Genomic DNA, 22,057 nt, shown 5'->3' with positions numbered 1-22,057 from the left:
GGGTGATTTTAACGTTCATCATCCATCGTGGGGCTCTGAAATGTAGTGATGGGCAGTCTGAGACGAGGTCTCGAGATTTCTCGACATTTCTCGAGACTAGCGCAGGCACTATTTCTCGCGAGAAATTTTGAGAGATCTCGAGAGTGTTGTCCCTCATTGTGTGGCAAGCAGCGTGTCGTAGGCCTACAGGTAGATGGAGCTGAATGTTTGTGCCGAGTATGCGAATAGCCAACCACAAGCCTTCTCCATTCCATAAATACGTGTCAACAAGCGACTAGGGTGTTCATTTCTTTCATTTCTACCGAGCTCTATTTTATAATTATAAAGGATACACATTCTGGCATTAAATGCAGCAGTAAATACACGAATGAGTAGGCTAAGTACAGAAAGTGACGGCTATTGTAGGTACACATACCTTGATACTAGAGGCGTGCATTATTCAAACTTGAGACTGGGCAAGATGCACCTTGCTGCATATGCAACCACCATTATGCGTAATCTAAAATGCCTGAGTTTGCTCCACTTCTTTCAACAGGTAGGTGTACGTTGGTATCAGATTCCACATTCAATATCATATGACCACTGCTTATGTTTACCGATATTTTGGTGATGAAGAATTCCTTACAATGTTATAGAGTATTCGCGTCATGATTAGGTACTTCTGTATATGACGGTGTAATGTGTAATTGTATGCAACAACTTTAAGGCGACGTCCGGAACGCAACATAAGTCGTGAATGGTTGGCAGAAATACTTCTGCGATGATGCGGCACTTAAAAACTCATGATATCAATGAAGGGGAATCATTACAGAACACCTCCGGCCCGGTCTGCATCACAAGAAACTACTCTGTCGACAACAATTGTGAGGTATCCAGGTAGGTGTATATCCTATCTACAGTTATCAAATTATAAGGCTTATTCAGCTAAGATGTCCACCTGAAATAATTCGTGAACCGTTTAAAATATTGACTTTCTATTTTCACTTTCGTTAATGGTATTAAAGTGCTCATAGTTCAACATGCAGTACTTTTCCAGGCTTCTGACAAAATTTATTGGCACACGCATTTCCATATGAGAACTGCTGGTGGTATACTATTAAGCTGACATTCGTAGTTACTGGGACGTCACACGATCACAGCTCAGGAGAATCGGTCTCGAGCGAAAGCGTTGCACATCACTACTGAAATGGCTTACCCCGGAGGAAGGAAGTTGGAGAAGCTGGATTTATGGATTTTGAATACAGGCATTTTAGTCTAGTGCATGGAACATTTTTTCCACGAACCTACTATGCTGGCATAGCAAGGGGAGAGGTGATACTCCCACGTGGCGGATGGGGGGGGGGGGGGTTCTAAAACCGGCTTGCCGTCGGACTTGAGGGAAATAAAATACCTCTCGCGGACCAAACACACTACCCCCTGTGGGTGGGGGACGCACATGTAGAATACACCCGCGGTATCCCCTGCCTATCGTAAGAGGCAACTAAAAGGGGTAACCAAGGGATGATCAAATTAGAACCATGAGACTACTTGTAATTAGTACCATCACGCAGGGAACACCATAGGTCGCATTTACTTGCGCGTAGTACCACTATGTTAGGTTCGCAGTAGGTTTGTGATTAGTAGCGACAGTGTGTGAATCAGGATGAGGGTCTTGCAGTACCTGTGATTCGTAACCCTATATGAGCAACACCATAGGATGAGCGACACCATGGTTCTGCCTTGCCTATGCTTAGTTCCAACTATGTGAGTAATACCACGGGAGAGTTCGGGTCCCTGTGGTTAGTCCAATTATGTGAGGAACGCCATAGGTTTGCGTTGCCTGTAAATAGCGCCACAATATGTGAAACACCATAGGTCTGTGTTACATGTGCGCATTACACTACCTGTGAATAGTACCATAATATGTGGAATACCGCGAGTCTACGCTACTTTTGATTAGTACCACCAAATGACAAATAGCATGGTTCTACTTTCCTAGCGATAAGTACCATTATGAGGGGCTGATGACCTGAATTTTGGACCCATTTCAACTACAAGCATAATCGATTCAGCATCGTGTTATAGAAGCAGTGCCTTGGTCATTAATACTATTGTTTTGTGCCAGCTTCTGTGCATGTGACGCACTGTGGGTCGGTTCTACTGATAGTTTTACCTTCATATCCATCCATCCATTCATTCTTTGTCCTCACGCTTTGAATTCTGGTCAGTGGAGGGTTTTGGACCTTCAGTTTGTCATAACATTTTGTCTCATTTCGTATCATTAGGGGCCGATGACCTCGATGTTAGGCCCCTTTAAACAACAAGCATCATCATCATCATCATCATCATCATCGGAACATTCAGCATTGATGTTGGACTATTCAGCTGTGCGCTCAATTGCCTGTTTTGGTGGGATATACCTGATGACCTCTATGATAGTGACCATTTTCCTTTTATTCTTACTTAGTCGAAACAGTGAGTAATGTTTAAAAAACTCTGTTAAGATGCGAGTTCATATTCAACAGACTAAGAAAACTTTGTGGGGAAGGCGTGTGTCGTATATGACAGCACATATATACTATTATCTCAAGTGTGGTCTAAACTCTGATGCTTTCTGGGTTTGAAAGGACCATCACCGGGCTGAGTGTCTCATGCAGTTCAGGCGCTGGAATTCTGACCCCAACATGGCAGGTTCAATCCTGGCTCAGTCCCGTGTTATTTAAAGGTGCTCAAATACGTCAGTGTCGTGACTGTATATTTACTGGCATGTAAAAAAACTCCTGCAAGGCAAAATTCTGGCACCTTGGCGTCTTCTTCGAAAACCGCAAAAGTAGTTAGTGGGACGTAAAGCCAGTAACATTATTATTGAAAGGACCATCAGTTATGGCCATTCCCACTGTGTGCTCTGTCATCACTTATCTTCAGTTGCTAATCATCTATCATATCACTTTGTAAATGTGTCAGGTTGTGGGAATTACTAACTGAATCTGGTTGGAGGGTGAGTTTTCATCTCATTGGCAGGACAGAATTTGTAATTGCTCCTTAGTCCTGACAAGGACTCAAAGTATGCAGGGAGCAACAGACCTCTCTGTCTGACAGATTTTCTGTGTAAGCTGTTTCAGAATATGAATCGACAACCTGCATGGTGTGTTGAGACAAGTGGAGTGTTGTCCACCTGTTAGCGTGGCTTTCGGGATTCTTGATCTACCACTGATCACGTGGTATGGCTGGAGTGCTCTGTCCATTAGAAATTCAGAGGTAATTTGCTGATGTTTATTGTAAATATCATGTCCCTTCATCTATTCTGTATCTGAATAGTGAGGGCATATTCACAGTATCATGTTCAGGAAAATGGAGTCCCTTTGAGATTATTTCTGAGTGTCACTCTCTTCGTGATTCCTATAAACTGTGTATTTTATTACCATAGAAGCCATGCAGTGTTGACTCTGTTAATATAACCTTTATGTTTTTCAATTTGACAATGGACGTACCACATTTAGAACACTATAACATACCTGTAAAAGAACACAAAATAACAGAACGACGTGTTACATTCTACGAGAATATCCTTGGATTCTATCAAATCATTTTTGTACAGGTACAGGATGGGAGATCTAACATGAGCTAAATGTGTGCAGCAGGGAAGGAACTTACCTGTCTGTACACCCCTGGCTTGAGTATGATGACACGGTAGAGAGGGGAATAAGGAGAAAATGACATGTACTCCTTGAAGGTAACATATGTACTGTTACGTGTAGCGGATGCACAGGCCACTAAATATTACATCACAGCTGGTATTGCTTGTAAATATGAAACAACAGCAGAACATCATTCAACAGTTGTCCATAGAAACGTTGGAATACTCCAGCGAGAGAATAACCTGTGTTTCTTATTGACTCTGTCAGGCTGAGTGGCTTAGAGGGTAGAGCTTTCGTTGGCTCTGTGAGCCCAAGGTGATGGTTCGACCCCGGCTGAGTTCAATTATATTTGAAGGTGCTTAAATACCACAGCCTCCTGCCTGTAGCTTTACGAAAAGAGAATTTCTGTGGAATAAAATTCCAGAACTTCGGCATCTTCAAAAACCATTAAAGTTTTTTTTTTTCTGTTGGCTTTACGTCGCATCGACGCAGATAGGTCTTATGGCAACGACGGGACAGGAAAGGGCTAGGACTGGGAAGGAAGCGGCCGTGGCCTTAATTAAGGTACAGCCCCAGCATTTGCCTGGTGTGAAAATGGGAAACCACAGAAAAGCATCTTCAGGGCTGCCGACAGTGGGGTTCGAACCCACTATCTCCCGAATACTGGATTGTCATCATCTCACTGGCTGTGATGATCTATTATATTCCTAGTCCATCTGGTGTCCGTGATCATTATGGCGTTAAGTCTATATGGTTTGACACTGTGATTAGCTGGTTTGAGTCTCATTGGTGGAAAAACTTTTTGCCATCAGAATGTTGGCTGGTGGGGTAGCAGAGGTGGTGGTATACAATTTCTAATAACTTAATTGCATGCCAAAAGCCTGGATTCTATTCCAGACCTTTCTGCAGTGTTCATATGGAGTGAGGGCATATGATGCTGTCAATGGTAATTCGTCCATCGGATGGGAGTATTAAACCTTGAGCAGACCCCGTGGTGTTACTCAAAAGAAGTAGGGTATGGGTTTAATCATCTACCTATCTCTCTATTATTGTTATCATCATCATCCCACTTCCAGATATGCAGATCACCCATGGGCATCAAATAGAAAGACCTGCTCCAGTTCAGGTGAGCATGTCCTCAGACACTTCTGGCACTAAAAGCCATATGATAAATAAATAATGCTATGTTCCTATCCCCTGAAATAAATAAACAACAATTTTCATTTTGGTATACATGCGGTGAAAAGAAATTAGGTCTTCTGGCGCTGAGTTTTTGTAAACCCAAGAAATGAATCCTGTCGCTGGCGAGTGTCATAATTTCTTGAAAATATGCTTTTTTTCTGGGATGATAATTGGGAAGTCTTAGAATGGAGCACGAAGAACATTTTTATTTGTAAAGTCAGGTTTCCCAAGTGCAATCAGGGAATATAGTTGTGGTCTGTATATTGTGGGGTCAAAAGTAATTTGATGGGTCATAGGTCTCTCAACCGTATCGGCTCTTTTGGATGAAGAATTTGATGCGGGTTAATTTGAAGATTGTGGTAATGAGCATTATCAATCATGTAGACAGATTATGGGGGAAGCTTTGGTATTAATTTAGTTTTTAGCAACTTCTCATAATTCATGAAGTACATATTGACATGGTAATCTCCTAGTCTTTCTGCCCAATTTAAATATGAGAGCATTTGGGACAAAATCCTCCTCCCCACCTGCATGAACAAGGATACCGCGCTGCCCTCATAAACTGAAGCTAGAAGACCCGTGTTCTGATTATCACATCACGCCTGTTCCTTAGTGTGCGATACATGAACATACGTCTAATCCCGTATGGATTATCGGCTGTCCATAGTATTTGCATAATGCTTAGAATCATAAGTACGTTTCAAAATAATCCAAGCCTGTTTAAGTTCTATTTCTTATTCTTCTGGTATTGGAAGTACTAAATGACTTTTCCTCTTGGATATACTTCTCCTTTTTCTTTAAAATTCTCTAATTCTTCTCACTGAAACATCTGTAGACTAGGACATACACTGTTGAATTAAATAAACAGGTTCTTCTCTGTTTTCCATAAAAAATCATCCCCCAAACTCCATACCAGAACAGCTTATAATTTTTCCCGAACAAACTGGAAAGATCTATCCACCTTACTATCAAACCGTCTTCCTGTTCTCACCTCATATTTCACTGGCAGTACAGACATAAACAAGATATGACGTGACTGGAAGAAAAGTTTCTTCCAGTACCTAGAAGAAACCACACCAATAGCAAATATAACCAGCAGATGGAAATTCTCATGAATAACCAAGGAGATAGTATGAGAGATTCAAAGAAGGGACTACCTGTACCAGAAATAGAAAAGAAACCCAACAGATTGTGAGTGGGAGAAATACAGGCTGGCTAGCAACAAGGCTAAACAATCTATCAGAGATTCCTACAATTCTTATATTCACAGTCTGAACACCAACTGCAAGGAACTGTGGGCTTTTCTCAGAATTAAAGGTTGCAACAGTGTCCATTTAAACATAACAGTATGGCAGTCTCCACACCACAAGAAATTGAAGACATAGTCATCAGGAAATTTAAAAATAACTTCTCTCCAATACTGAGGAAGAGAACATGCTCTATTCAAGGACAACATCTACCCCTCTCTTCCTTCTAACCAACCTGTATTTCTCAACAAATGAAGTCAAGGAGAGCCTTCTGAAAACATGACCACTTGTCGCGACCGGACCAGACCGAGTGCCAGCAAGAATTCTCAAGAACTGTGCAGCCGCCTTGGTGCCCTCTCTTTGCACTCCTTTCAACTAATACCGGGTCTGTGCCTGTGGAGTGGAAAGAAGCCAACATAGTCCCGGTTTTCAAAGATGGAGATAAGTAAAACATAGATGAATACCACCCGGTTTCGATAACATCAGGGGTCTGTAAATGTATGGAATGTCTAGTTGTTAAATGTTATGTTGGATTTTCTCAAGAAGAGAAACCTGTTGAACTCAAACCAGCACGGTTTCATTCCGGGAAAATCCTACACAACAATTTTAACAAAAATCGTTGGTGACTGGCAGTTCTCTTTGGAGCAGACGGATGTCTCACAAATAGACTGTGACTCTGGACTGGAGCATAGCTTTCGACCAGGTGTCACATCAGAGACTTAAAACTTAGCAATTACGGCATTCGGGTAAACTGCTGGCATGGCTGAGGTAATTTTTGGTGGGTCGAACGCAGTGTGTTCTATATGGAGGAGCCAAATCAGACCAAACCACAATTACCTCTGGAGTAATTCAGGGCACTGTGGTAGGGACCCTCCTGTACACGCTTTATGCTCTCGACTTACTGGATAGTGTAAATTCAACCATGGCGCGGTATGACAATGACACGGTCATTTACAGAGCCATGAAAAACAACGGTGATATTGTACAATTCCAAATAAAATGTATATAAATACTAAGAAGTGTAAATATATAAGACTAAGCAGAGCTAGACAACCACTTCAGAACCAGCCTACTCTATGTGGAATCCAACTACCGATTTCTAACTCCATCAGACTGCTCGCTATTCACATTACGGACAATCTAAAATGGAATACGCACGTGGAGGAAGTAAGGTGTACAGAGTGCTAGGTTTTGTCTGTAGATGTCTCTTGGGAGGAAGAAGTAAAGCCCGACGAATGGCTTATATTTCCCTGGTGTGGCCATACTACTATATGGTCTTCCTTCCTGGCACCCAACGACAACGGAAAATATGAGAAAACTTGCTTTCTTTCTGGATGATAATTGGGAAGTCTTAGAATGGAGCTAGAACAACATCAGTTAGCAAACACACTCCTTTAAATACAGCCAGTTCATTGCCACCAGTGAACTCATTATGTAAACAAATAGACGTAACTTTCCTTAAGAAATCCCTGACAGACAGCACACACCTCTACCCTTTCCACCGTCTGCAGCTTAATTACCGCTCTGATAAGAGAGGTCAAAGAGTTACTCTTGTCCCTCCCCTCACCAGAACAACCTCGTATTTAAATGGATTTTACGCAAGGTCTGCTCGTATCTGGAATCTTCTACCATCTGAGGTAAAACTGCATCCTCTTCCTCACTTATTTCCCACAGTAAAAAAAAGAAATATATGTGTAAATAGAAAACCATATGTGATGTATAAAACTTGTATAAGTTAGAATTGCAAGAAAGATGGGTGCAAGTACAGTTGAACGTGGGTGAATGTGTATGCGTGCACGTGTGGGAGTGGTTTGTGAATGAGTGTGTATACAGGGGTATGAATGAGAGTATAAATCCATACCTGCCAACTTTCCCGATTTAGGCAGGAAACTCCCGATTTTCGACAGTTTTTCCTGCCTTCCATTATTCTATTATTTCTCCTGATTTAGCTTATTTTTTTTGGTGAACTTCAAACATTTGTTTTCAAATCCTACCATTTCAACATTGTACGCCAGTGGCTGGAAGTCCTTCACTCATTGGCCGTTTTCAGATGAAATATCGATGTTTATTAATATGAGAAATACGCGGAAGTGTGCGATGTTTATTGAAACCTGTATATCGCGACGAGTATAGGGATTGTAAATCTCTCGTTCTCGCGTTGTGTGTTCATGTTCGTTCACATCAGTCTAGTCAATTCTAGAGACTAGTGGCTAGATTTGGAGTCTATTTTAGTAATTTGACAGAATTTCAAAGATAGCAGCTAGTGACTTTCATAGAGATTTTAGGAGCCATTTGGCGACAATTCTGTAGAATTTTAATTTTTACTTGATTAAAAATAGCATTGTGCTTCGCATAATCATGCTGGCGTGTGGTGCAATATATTAATCTATGCATTTGCTAAGTAATGGCATCTAAGAGCATGACTTGATTCACACGTGTGGAGCAAGAGTTCATACTATTTTAGAAGGCTATCAGATACCGATCATCTCACTCACATACTTCCTGTGAGGGAATAGAGATGTGTAATCTTTAGCCTTGTACACTCGTATAGCAACAGTCGGGTTTTGAGACAATAAGTGTTATTATATTATATATAGTACTCCTGTATTTCACAAGACATGTAGAATAAGCAGTTTTGACCAATTGTATCTCACGATTTTTCCTGATTTTCATATCAAAATCTGATTTTTGGTTTTGCAAAGTTGACAGGTTTGTAAATGCCTGGGTCTTCTTACTCTAATGTGTATGGAATAAATTATTATTGTAAGAGTACAGTGTTTGGAGTGTAAATATGTATATTTAAAATTGTCTGCATATATGTAAATATTCAGTAGAGTTTATACAAACATACAGGTGTGGATGGAGGCACTTCCGTATATGTGGGGCTTTGCCCTTTCCCTATCTACCACCTCTAAATTATACATATACAATTTAAGGATAAATAATAATAATAATAATAATAATAATAATAATAGTTCATAATGCACACTATTTTCCTACTTTGGCTATGAAGAACTTTCCTATTGTCCAATTAACTAACGTGACTGCTACACTTGGCTTCCATTGCTACGACACATTCCGCAGATGGTTTTCATACTGAAGGCCCATCAACATTCCACCACTTCCTCTTTCACGTTCCCTTCCCCAAACTGCCCACTATGGCCTTGATTTACTGTGCATCTTGTTCACTTCTTGCTATATCTTTTGACCAATACAATATTGTTTATATTACATACACTTGACAATGATTGTGAATGGGTGATACTATGAACAAGTGTGACATATTACGTGAATATCGAAGTCCATTATCAAAACTAATAGATTTGGAAAATTTTTCTGCATGTATACTAGTGATGGGACATTTGATTCATTTTACTGAATCGATTCATTTGATTCCGTTCACGTTACTGAATCGATATAGTGATCCGATTCACGGCTCATCGGTCACCGCTCCTACTGCATCTGTGTAGTATGTGCTGGTAAGACAGCAGCAACAGCATTCAGTGCTCGCAGCTGCCATCTGGTCTTCATACTATGAACTCCTTTCTTAGAAAAAATGCTAGTTACTGTAATACATCGAAGGTTTCCAGCAACGCAGGATGGGAAAGGTTAGGATTAGGAAGGTAGCAGCCATGGCCTGAATTAAGGTACAGTCCCAGCATTTCCTGGTGTGAAAATGGGGAAACTACGGAAAAACCATCTTAACGGCTGCCGACGGTGGGATTCGAACCCACCATCCCCCGAATGCAAGCGCATAGCCACGCGATATTAACCACATGACAACTCGCTCAGTCATTTAAAAAAAAGTATTTTCTATCAGCTGAGGATTTTTTTTAATCGTCATATTTTGTATAGGCTACCCGGGATGTACAGTAGCCCGTTGGTTTTCTGATTCAACATACTGTTATTGCATCTGTCCACATATGATTGAAGTCTTGTGCAACGATGTGACATATAAACTGAGAGAATACTGAGCCGTTCTTCCCAATATAAAACAGGTACTTTTGAGTGGTCATGAGCATGACTCATAGTCATAGGGCAGGCTAGAATCGAGTTTAATTGTCAACTAAGTTATAATACTAACTAATAAATAGTATAACCTAATAGCCTACCTACTTACTAGCCACTTCAGAATTATGTTGTGACTACCTTTTTAACACTGCAAATAAATCCATCTGTTATTTAAACCTCCCTGTAAGAAGAGGACAGTGAATGCAAATGGGTATTATTTTCAAATGAGCTGAGCTTGAGAGTCCATTATAGCATACGATTCTTTCAGTGTAGCATGGCTCACTGTATGTCTCGCTGCAGTGAGCTGATAAGGACCCGTGTGTATCTTGTGTCTCACTCAGCCGTGCTCGTTCACGATTCTTTCGGTGTGCCATGGCTCATTGTATGTCTCGCTGCAGCGGAAGCTCGGCTCTCCGCGTGTCCAGTGAGACGATAAGGAGCCGTGTGTATTGTGTCTCACTGAGCCGCGCTCGTTCACGATTCTTTCGATGTGCCATGATTCACTGTCTCGCTGCAGCGGAAGCTCGGCTCCCTGTCAGCGTCCAGCGAGTGCGCCACTCAGCACTGTCCTCTGGGAGTAAGCTGAATCGTGTGCCGTGAGCTCGCCGTTCCTGTGAATCGATTCACTTGGACACTTGAATGAATCGATACACTGCTTCGAATCATGCATTCAGTAGCCAACACTAATGTATACAGCTCTAATTCCACACGTCTTATTATCTCCAGGGTCATTGCCTGAACTGATTTTGAGTCACTCGCCTGTAGCTTGCTAACACAAACCTGTCTGTAGGGGAAGGTGGAGGGGTGGTGATCACTGTTCAGCAGGGAGTGAGTGAGTGAGTGAGTGTTTGAGAAGGGGGGGTATGTAGTATAGCCTTTACATGTAGTAGAAATTTAATGCATGAGAATGATTTTTGGAAGAACTTATGTGCAATGATGAATTAAAGAGTTCTTTGTATGACATTTCATTTAATGATTAAAATAATGGCCCACAATACGGTCCTATGTGGGAAGCTGCTGCCTAAATTAACAGAATTTGGTACATATAGGTATAAGTTAGACCACATTCTGAAGGCTGAATGTCAAAAACCCTGATAAAATGTGTATGACAGCTGTCACCATATCACAGATAACAACACAGTTCTTAAAATTTCACACATCGAAAATAAAGCCAGACAGAATACATAGCAGAACAGAACACTGGCCTCCTGAGCCTGTCTGGGCAGGTTCGATCCTGGATTAGTCCAGTGGTATTTGAAGGTGCTCAGATACATCTGCCTCATGTCGGTAGATTTACTGGCACGTAGAGGAATTCTTGTGGGACAATATTCTGGCATGTCTGCACCTCCAAAAACCATAAAAATGTAGTTGGTGGGATATAAAACCTGTAACATAAATTATTAGTTCAAAAGTAAAAGAAATCATTACACATACCACTAACCGTGTGGGTGCCACAATATTACATCGTAAGACACCGGACTAAAACTGTGACGTCAGTAATATTACATCCCTCAAAGTCACGTGCTCTATGTACAGGACAAATATATTACAGCTCTAGCACTGCTGTAGCAGATGTATTGTGCAGTAAGTAGTATAATGCACTGCTAGATGACGCCACATTGCTGTATGGAATCAGGATAGAGCAGGGTTGCTAGTTGCTTTACGTCGCACTCACACAGATAGGTCTTATGGCGGCGATGGGACAGGAAATGGCTAGGAGTGGGAAGGAAGTGGCCGTGGCCTTAATTAAGTTACAGCCCCAGCATTTGTCTGGTGAAAATGGGAAACCATGGAAAATCATCTTAAGAGCTGCTGACATTGAGGTTCATACCCACTTCCTCCCGAATGCAAGCTCACAGCTGCACCCCCCTAACCACACCACTAACTCACTCGGTTCAATGTATTATATTTTTGACATTTCAGACTCTGAATCTGACACTACAGAATGTTACCCGGCCTTCTACATATGCCGGTGCACCTACTCATCCATGTAAGAGAGTGTGAACGACAGGTGCCATAAATGATTCTGTCTGGACAGAGATGGACCAGATTGCAGACATCATGGTTTATACCGGTCCTCATAGTGTGGAACCGAACATTGTCTTTAATGATTCCTGTGAGGCAATTGATATCTTCATGCACTTCATTGATACGGACATATAGATACAATGAAGGAGCAGACCAATTTATATGCACATCAGAGACTGCAAAACTTCGGTCTCAAAATATGCTAGGCCCGAATTCAAGATTTAGGCAGTGGAAAAAAACAATTGCAGAGACAAAAGAGTTTCTAGCAATTTTAATGCATGTGTGTGAGAGCCAGCGACTGTCAATTGAGAACCACTGGAGCACTAACACGGTTCTAAGCTGCAGCTTTTACCTGAATGTGTTATACAGGGACAGGTTTCTGAATATTCTGTCATTGTTTCACATGGTAGGCGATACCAAGCAAATGAAGGCTGGTGAATTGGGTTATGATACTCTTAATAAACTACAGCCTCTCCTAAGTAAACTTGTCAGTACATTTCAAGAGACATATTATCTGGCAGAAGTCGTAACTGTTGAGGTAATGTGTCCATTCAGAAATAGGATATTTTTCCCTCAGAAACTCAACAAGTATGGGATGAAGTTGTATATTTAGGTTGCGTTGAACACAGGTTACATCTGGAACTTTGAAGTGTACCACGGGAAAGATGTAGAGCTTGATAACAGTGCTGCTGCTGCTGTTGTGAAGTGATTGTTGGGCGATTTAGCCAACAAAGGACATACCGTATATTTCAACCAGTTTTATACCAGTGTTCCCCTTGTAGAAGATTTGGCAGAAATGAAGACTGGAATAATGAGCAAAGTAATGAAATCCACAAAAGGACTGCCAAATGTATTTTTTTTTCTATTTGCTTTACGTTGCACAGATACAGATAGGTCTTATGGTGACCATGGGATAGGGAAGGCCTTGGAGTGTGAAGGAAGCGGCCGTGGCCTTAATAAGGTACAGCCCCAGTATTTGCATGGTGTGAAAATGGGAAACCACAGAAAAACCATCTTCAGGGCTGCCGACAGTGGGGTTTGAACCCACTATCTCCCGGATGCAAGCTCACAGCTGCGCACCCTTAACCGCACGGCCAACTCACCCAGCGCCAAATGTATTACTCGAGGCAAAACTGAAGTAGAGTGACCAAATGTTTCGCCATAAGAAGAATGTCCTTGCACTGTGATGAAAGGACAAGGGGGATGTTTGGATGTTGAACAGCTTGCACACAGCCAGCATGTAGAATATAAAGAATTAGGTTACCGCTTTTCGATATTTGGTTTAGTGAATGTCAAGCCCTAAGCGTTCTGAGCTGCAGCCAATAGCTAAGGGAGAAGCCTGCTATGTTGTCAAGGCTGTTTCACAAGCTACTGCCCTGGCCTCTGCTACATTCAATAATGGACACCTGATCAGTGGAGATGGTAGCCTAAGGTTTAGCAAATTGTGGTCCAACGTAGTGGCAAAATGGATAGAATGCTTGCCTTTGGCCCGATGGGCCCAGTTCAGTTCTCAGAATCAACCCCCTCATACTCTTAATTCCCCTGGTTTGGGGACTGGGTGTTTATCACGTCTTGTTCTCTGGCAGTTGCTGAACAACGCTGCAATGCACAGATGGTCAGATATCGGTCATGCTATGGGGTTGTCATGTGTCTACGACCTTGTCCAACCCTCCTTGTGAACTGGCCTGACTCATTGCAGCGATTCCACAAGCATTGAATAAGTGATGGAGAGACATTGAGGTCCACAGCAACATAACGAAAAGTCCATCCTTCCTGGATCAGAGTGACGGCCCTAGTGACTTGAACCTCGTTAAGATGTCTCGTGGGATATGCTGGTTTACGTACACTGTGCTCAAATGACCGCAATAGCCTGTGTACCTCACGACACATGGACACGCCGCTAATCACTTTGTTTTGAGGGGTCGCCTGACAATTTAATGCATGGCTACACCTCCGGATGGAGTATAACTTCGATTTGACATACCCTGAGTTCGTAAGGTCTCAAGGTATGCTGTAGGACCAAATTAACGTTTACGGACCAGACGTTACAAAACATGTTCCCTTAATTTTTTTTGAACATGTGTATAGTACTCCTTTAAGAATAGCCCTACAGTGTCTCTCTACAAGGATGTAGAAGCAAAAGGGAGTGTGTAATACCAGCAGTCTGTTATCTGTATAATTGTCAGTAGTATGAGGTGAGGAAGTATATAGATGAGGAACGCACGTGTCAATTTGGAAACTTCTGGAGAAGTACGAGTCTGTGAACTCTCTCCCCTTCATTAACAGTGGCGATCTGATGGACTGAAGCCTAGCACACCTACCCCCGCCCCCAGTCCCGGTACCTATTGGGCATCCAGCAGCAAGCCGCGCGAGATGTAGCGAGGGGAGAAGGACGCAGTGCCTGGGCTGCAGTATCTTTCTCTGATGCCTTGCACTCAAAAATACGAGTGACCTTTTGTCTCATTGTGTTCAAGTTTTGTAAATGGAACATTGTGTCAAATGTTTACATTACAATGTGCTTTAGATCTCCAACGTTCTCATTTGTTATTAGGGCTTCACCGAAACCCTTGGCAACCCTCAGTATACGCCACTGGTTACCTTATGTTTTCTTTTTTCAGATAGTTTATAAGTTTATTTATTCAAAATTAGTTTCAGCTGACTGAAGAACCTAATAGTTATAAATTGAAGCAAAACTGAAATGAGATGGCTTCATAATATCACCCAAAAAACAAGTAGTCTAAACACAGTGACGGAGCTAGTAGCAGAGACTACCATTTATGTAAGCTTCAAGTTTTACAAGTCTGTCGAAGCACAAATTATTTTTTTACGTCGCACTAATGTGTTGAGGGCTTTCAGTGACACAAGGCAAGGAAAGGGCTAGGAGTGGGAAGGTAGCTGCCGTGGCCTTAATTACAGTACAACCCCAGCATTTGCCTGGTGTGGAAATGGGAGAACAAGCATGAAATGTAATCCCAAGCATGAAATGTAATCTTTATAAGACTATTACATACATGTTAAAGAACACAATAACAGAATAACAGGTTTCATTCTACAAGAATATCACTTTTAAACATGAGTACATACGTTCAATATTGTTTACAATGCATAAATTTGTCAATGATTGTAAATGGGTGTTATGTATAAGTGTGACAAATTATAAACAAATGTTGAAGTCAAGTTTTGATGCTTTAAAAGGATTTTTAAAAAGTTTTCTGTACTAATACAGCTCTGGTTCTGGACATCTTATCTCCAGAGTCGGTGTCTGGTCTTATTTCGGGCCATTTGCTTTGTTCGTAGCTTGCTAACAAAAAACTGTTAGTGAGGAGCTAGGCAAGGATGTTTAATGATAAAATAAAAGCCTACAATACAGTTCTGTACCAGAGGCTGCAGCCTATATTAAAAAAATTTACCACGGAGAGGTATACTGTAACCTAACCCATATCCCAGACATACTTTCCGTCAACAGCAACCTCCAGCTGGATTAAGAGGTAAGGAAAGGCAGTGTGAAATGGTGTTTTAATGAAATTTGAATTAATTCAAGAGCACAAAGAGTAGGGCTGGGTATATTTAATGGGTTGGTATGCAAGATCACTGAGGTTGATTTGGTTATTTTTTTTTTTTTTTTTTTTTTTGGTAATGTGTAATTCTATTGCCTCTAACCACTACAATAAAAGAGTGATGTCACGAAATGCAAAACTTCGGCATTGCAAGACTGTTGTTCTTCCGGAAGCCTTGTATGCCTCAGAAACCACATCTCTAGGAGGCCACTGTAAAATTGATGAAATTGAAAAACAAGAACGAAAAATTCTTAGGAAAATATGTGGCCCTGTTCATGTAAATGGTATATGGATCAAAAGGAAAACTACAGATTTGTACAAAACAATCGACAAGTTTACCGATACCGTACGCAGGAGACGATTGAAATTCTATGGCCACATCTGTAGAATGGACGACATTAGATATGCAAAAAAACTGCTTGGTATAATTAAATCAAAGGAGGTCAAAATAAGCTGGTTGAGGACATAAAGCAGGACTTAAAATAAATTAATATCACAGAAGATATCATCAGGGATCGCAAGGCTTTTGGGAATCTGGTTGCAAAGCACACGTTCACGGAAAAGGCTAAAAGAACCTCAGGGAAGCAATGAACGGAAGAACGCAAGAAACAGCATAGCGAGTTCATGAAGAGATTTTGGGAGGAGAAGAAGAAAGGAAAACCATCAACAAGCTAACAAGTTCCAATGTGCTCTGTAAACAGGCATAACGAAGAAAGAATGATAATAATAATAATAATAATAATAATAATAATAATAATAATAATAATAATAATAATAATAATACTTTATTAATGGTAATACCATTTGACACACAATAGAGAAAGATAAAACACACTAAAAAGAAAGGTCAGTGGAGTATAAGAAGAAAGATGTACTAATACACTGACTGACAGAGCAAATGCAACACTAAGAAGGAGTGGTCAGAACTTTATGCCAATTGCAGGGTAGACTGACGTCACTGAGGTATGCTCATGATGTGAAATGCGCCGCTGTGCTGCGCACGTGGCGAACGATAAATGGGACACGGCGTTGGCGAATGGCCCATTTCGTACCGTGATTTCTCAGCCGACAGTCATTGTAGAACGTGTTGTCGTGTGCCACAGGACACGTGTATAGCTAAGAATGCCAGGCCGCCATCAACGGAGGCATTTCCAGCAGACAGACGCCTTTACGAGGGGTATGGTGATCGGGCTGAGAAGGGCAGGTTGGTCGCTTCGTCAAATCGCAGCCGATACCCATAGGGATGTGTCCACGGTGCAGCGCCTGTGGCGAAGATGGTTGGCGCAGAGACATGTGGCACGTGCGAGGGGTCCAGGCGCAGCCCGAGTGACGTCAGCACGCGAGGATCGGCGCATCCGCCGCCAAGCGGTGGCAGCCCCGCACGCCACGTCAACCACCATTCTTCAGCATGTGCAAGACACCCTGGCTGTTCCAATATCGACCAGAACAATTTCCCATCGATTGGTTGAAGGAGGCCTGCACTCCCGGCGTCCGCTCAGAAGACTACCATTGACTCCACAGCATAGACGTGCACGCCTGGCATGGTGCCGGGCTAGAGCGACTTGGATGAGGGAATGGCGGAACGTCGTGTTCTCTGATGAGTCACGCTTCTGTTCTGTCAGTGATAGTCACCGCAGACGAGTGTGGCGTCGGCATAGAGAAAGGTCAAATCCGGCAGTAACTGTGGAGCGCCCTACCGCTAGACAACGCGGCATCATGGTTTGGGGCGCTATTGCGTATGATTCCACGTCACCTCTAGTGCGTATTCAAGGCACGTTAAATGCCCACCGCTACGTGCAGCATGTGCTGCGGCCGGTGGCACTCCCGTACCTTCAGGGGCTGCCCAATGCTCTGTTTCAGCAGGATAATGCCCGCCCACACACTGCTCGCATCTCCCAACAGGCTCTACGAGGTGTACAGATGCTTCCGTGGCCAGCGTACTCTCCGGATCTCTCACCAATCAAACACGTGTGGGATCTCATTGGACGCCGTTTGCAAACTCTGCCCCAGCCTCGTACGGACGACCAACTGTGGCACATGGTTGACAGAGAATGGAGAACCATCCCTCAGGACACCATCCGCACTCTTATTGACTCTGTACCTCGACGTGTTTCTGCATGCATTGCCGCTCGTGGTGGTCCTACATCCTACTGAGTCGATGCCGTGCGCATTGTGTAACCTGCATATCGGTTTGAAATAAACATCAATTATTCATCCGTGCCGTCTCTGTTTTTTCCCCAACTTTCATCCCTTTCGAACCACTCCTCCTTGGTGTTGCATTGTCACTGTCAGTCAGTGTATATACACAGGTTATAGTACAAGTAAGTGCAGGAAAGTAATAGTCACTTCTGGAGATTGTGTAACTGATTTCTAAATTTTGACAACGAGATATATCAATATCCACTTTGTTTAGAAATCTTGACATTTGTTCAATTGGCCAATTGAATGCATAGTTAGTTCTATGCTGATTTGCAGACAATGTATGCTTACACCTCGTGCATCTGTCTGGTACGTGTAAGTTAATTTTTTCAGGGAGTTTTGGGCAGTTCACCAATGAGTGGAGCAATTTAAAAATGAAAAGAGTATCGAGGAATTTGCGGTGTTGTGACAGACTATGCAGATTTGAAGACTGTTGTAGGGCTGTATAATCAAGATTTTCATATGGTAATCTTGCTGTAATTGAATATAAACGAAGAAATTGATGTACTGAATCTAATCTTTGGATAGAAGAGGTCTGATGGCAAGGGTTCCATACAGGTGTACAGTATTCAAGTATAGGGAGTATCATAGATACATACAGCAATTGATGGCTAAGTTTAAAAATTCTCCGGAATATCTAGCAATGGAACCCAGTCTTTGTAATTATTTCTTACAAATATTTTCAATATGTTCATTAAACCAAGGTGGTTAACTTGTGAAACAGGAGACAGAATGTTTTTACTAAATTTGTACTGAAATGATATTTTCTTGTTTTTAGAAAACTATATTATTTTTACATTTTTATGATTAAGTTTCAACCCATTTTGAATACAGTACTTTTCCAGGTGATGTAAATCTTCAAGTTTTAAACAATCAAGTGGACAGTTTATTTTCTTAAAAATGTTTACATTGTCAGCAAACAAAGGCAGTTATGAATTCTTAAATATTATTGTCATTTATGTAGAGAGTGAAAAGTAAGGAAGCAAGGTGAGACCCTTGAGGACCTCCACTGGTATCAATAATAGGTGCAGAAAAATGATTCTTTATTTTAACAATCTGTAGGCAATTTTTAAGATACGATTCAAACCAGGAGAGGAGAGGCCCATTAATTTCATAACCTGTTAGTTTCTTCAGCAAGATATCATGGTCAACAGTGTTACAAGCTTTTGAGAAGTCTGTGTAAGTGCAGTCCACCTGAGAGTGGTTCTCTTTTGCATCCAAGAGGAACTGATAGAATAAAAGAAGATTGCTACAGGTTGACCGTCCTGAAAAAAATCAGTGTTGCTTATCAATGATGTTTCTAAAGAGAGGTGTGATCTTGTCAATAATCATTGAGTCAAAAATTTTGTAAATATGAGAAGAAATTATAACTGGTTTGTATTGTTTTATGTCAGTATTATCACCATTTTTGAAAACTGGACTAAAAAATCCTTTCTTCCACTCCTCTGGGAAAACTCCTTGGTTTAATGATAAGCTGAACAGATTAAAAAGAGTGCTTCACATAAAATAAATGAGCACTTCTTGAGCAGGTAAGCTGAAACACCATCAGGTCCTGCAGTTTTCTTTAATTTCTGAGATATTAGTTTGTTGTAAATTTCTGCCTTACTAATTTTGATAACTGAGAGATTGACAGAAAAAGGGTAATCATATGCCATACTACTACTATTCTGATAAGAATAAACAGATGAAAAGTGTTTGGCAAAATGATTGACAGTATTTTCACCAGTATCTGCATTAAGATGCATTGTTGAAGGAATACTATGACATGCCCTTTTAGAACTTAGATATTGCCAGAATGTCTGTGGATTGGAACTAATACTTTGTTCACAATTGGAGGCATGGTTTTTATAGCAAGATTTGGATTCAGACTTGCATTCATTTCTTAATATCGAGAAATGCTGATAATCACTGTTGAGACCTGATATTTTGTACAACTTGGGTGGTTTCTTCCTTTCACTCATCAGCAAATTCAATTTATGATAATACCAGTTTGGGAGTTGAAAGTTCCATATAGAGATGTAAAAATCTATGCTATATTGTAGTACTGAATGGAAGGTTTCTACTACTTTATCAGTTGATACATTCTGAAACATCACCTTCCAACTGAACTGTGACAGGTAATAATTTAGTCCATTATAATCACCATTTAAAAAGTCAAAATAAAAACTCTCAACAGGTAAGGAATTGTCTGGATAGTTTTCTTTTAATTTTCCATTATGTCATTTTCGTTCACGTGAATATCTTTTGATTATTAAGAGGGGAAGCCATGCTTTCCAGTGTCGAGTCAGTTAAATGTAACTTAAAATCTTTTCAGTCTGTAGAATACAAAAGTTAAATATGCATATTACACTATAAATAAAATACCTGTAAAAAAATACATTATTAAACAAGGAATAAAAATACACACTTAAACAAAGAGTGACATGTTTCATTCTTGAAAGGACATCCACAATAAACTCCTACTTAGCAACTCCGCCCCTCCCTGCTCTCTCCGAAGGTCCGTCCCTCGACATTCAGTCTGCCAGTTCCTTTCCGATACATCTACTGTCAACTTGGCACCCGAGGTGAGTCTTCTATCCTTTTAATAATATTTTTTTCCAGTTTTTACGTAATTCTAACTCGCGTCTTATCCTTCTTATAGGTTCCGTCTTGGTTCAAGACCTTTCTAGATAAACCTCTGTACTTACAACTTGTTTCATAAGATCCTTCTTTCAAGCATCATTTCAACAAGAACCTCGATTATTTTACAGTGTTAAACCCATATCACTTCTTAAGACGATATAAGTAAACATATAAGGAGACAACCCGATATAAAGAACTTTCCAATGAACACTTTGCTTGTCAATATCAACTTGCAGTGATATGTAAACTTAATTTATCTACTTTGGTTACAATGGACATTGTGTTAAAATTCTTCTTCTTTTAAGTCCAAGTTGAAGCCCTATCAGAATATTCTTTACATTCTATTTTGTATGTACTCGTGTGGAACAACTTTTGACTAAGTGTTTGTTTACTTCTTTTAACATGTCAAACATGGCTACTACATGTCTCTAAAAATGAACCAGACTGTTCAGCAGATAAAAATACGACAGATCAAAAGCTGATAATTATATTTTACGACAAATATATAGTTTAAAAAAACGAATTTTCTTTTAACATGTCATTCTTTTAATTATAATTACTAAGGTGTACACATTATAAAAAAATCACCACTATTGTGTTAATGACTATCAGCTTATAGGTGTAAATATTATTTTAGTTTTAACATGTATACTTTCTAAATTACTATTAAGGTATTACTATAGGAGTCACGATCAATGTATTTTATTGTCTTTGTATAATTTGTCCTAGGCTGATCATGACATCTAGTTTTGTCAAAACTGGTACCAAAAGTTCATAAACGTGATGATTTAACAGAAATGTAGAAATTTTCACATAATATATAGCATTGAAAAGGTGGATCTTATTATTTTATTTGTTTATTGTGAATCTTGATTCAATACGGAACCCGAAGAATGAAATTCTTAACGTTATATGAAAGAACATCATCAGATACTTGTCAGTCGAGACTATCCTTAAATAGATTATCATTTATCACTAAAAATAACATCTTACAAGGACTCTGAAAATAAATTAAAAAAGGATGATGGCAATAATGATAAAAACTACGAATATGGTTCCACGAAAGCTGTTCACGTAAACGTAAATTACATAATGGAAAATTAAAGGAAACTATCCAACACACTAAAAAGCTAGTTAGACTATCCCAAAATAAGTTAATGAATTAAATAAATTGATGATAAAAATTTTAAAAATGCGAATATGGTTCCACAAAAGCCATTCATGTAAACGTAAATTACATTACGGAAAATTAAAGGGAACCTTACCAACTCAATAGAAAAGCTTGTTAGACTATCCCTGAATAGTTTTCAGAAACAATTCAAGTTAAAATAACAATGATAATGGTATTAATCGAAATTAACTGAAATGTACTGTTCCAAAAGAGTCGAAGTAAGCAAAAATTAAATAACGAAAATTACTGGTATCAAAGGCAGCTGATTAGATGCCCATTAAGAATCCTTGCATAGTTTACAAAAAAATTGAAATATGAGGAATATAATAATAATAATAATAATAATAATAATAATAATAATAATAATAATAACAGCAATGGTAATACTGAAAGAAGCGCTAAAAGTAAAAATAAAACACAGTG

At 40.3% G+C, this 22,057-nt stretch overlaps 1 protein-coding gene across 5 annotated transcripts in view; it reads left to right on the top strand.

The window, feature by feature from the left end:
- Positions 1–22,057, top strand: part of LOC136863178 (general transcription factor IIH subunit 1) — a 506,000-nt gene that overhangs the window by 67,035 nt on the left and 416,908 nt on the right. The window contains exon 1 of one of the 5 annotated variants that reach the window (XM_067139531.2): positions 3,221–3,237. The exons of 3 other annotated variants lie outside the window; for them this stretch is intronic. The gene's annotated coding sequence lies outside the window, so the exon portion shown is untranslated. Of the gene's footprint in view, positions 1–3,220; positions 3,238–20,363; positions 20,406–22,057 lie in introns of those variants that run through there. One more of the 5 variants, XM_067139530.2, reaches the window with a different exon arrangement.

Source organism: Anabrus simplex, chromosome 2 (assembly GCF_040414725.1).
Source record: "Anabrus simplex isolate iqAnaSimp1 chromosome 2, ASM4041472v1, whole genome shotgun sequence".
Classification (NCBI taxonomy): Eukaryota; Metazoa; Arthropoda; class Insecta; order Orthoptera; family Tettigoniidae; genus Anabrus; species Anabrus simplex.
Note: the sequence above shows the minus strand (reverse complement) of the source record. Positions and strands in the feature narration are given on the sequence as shown.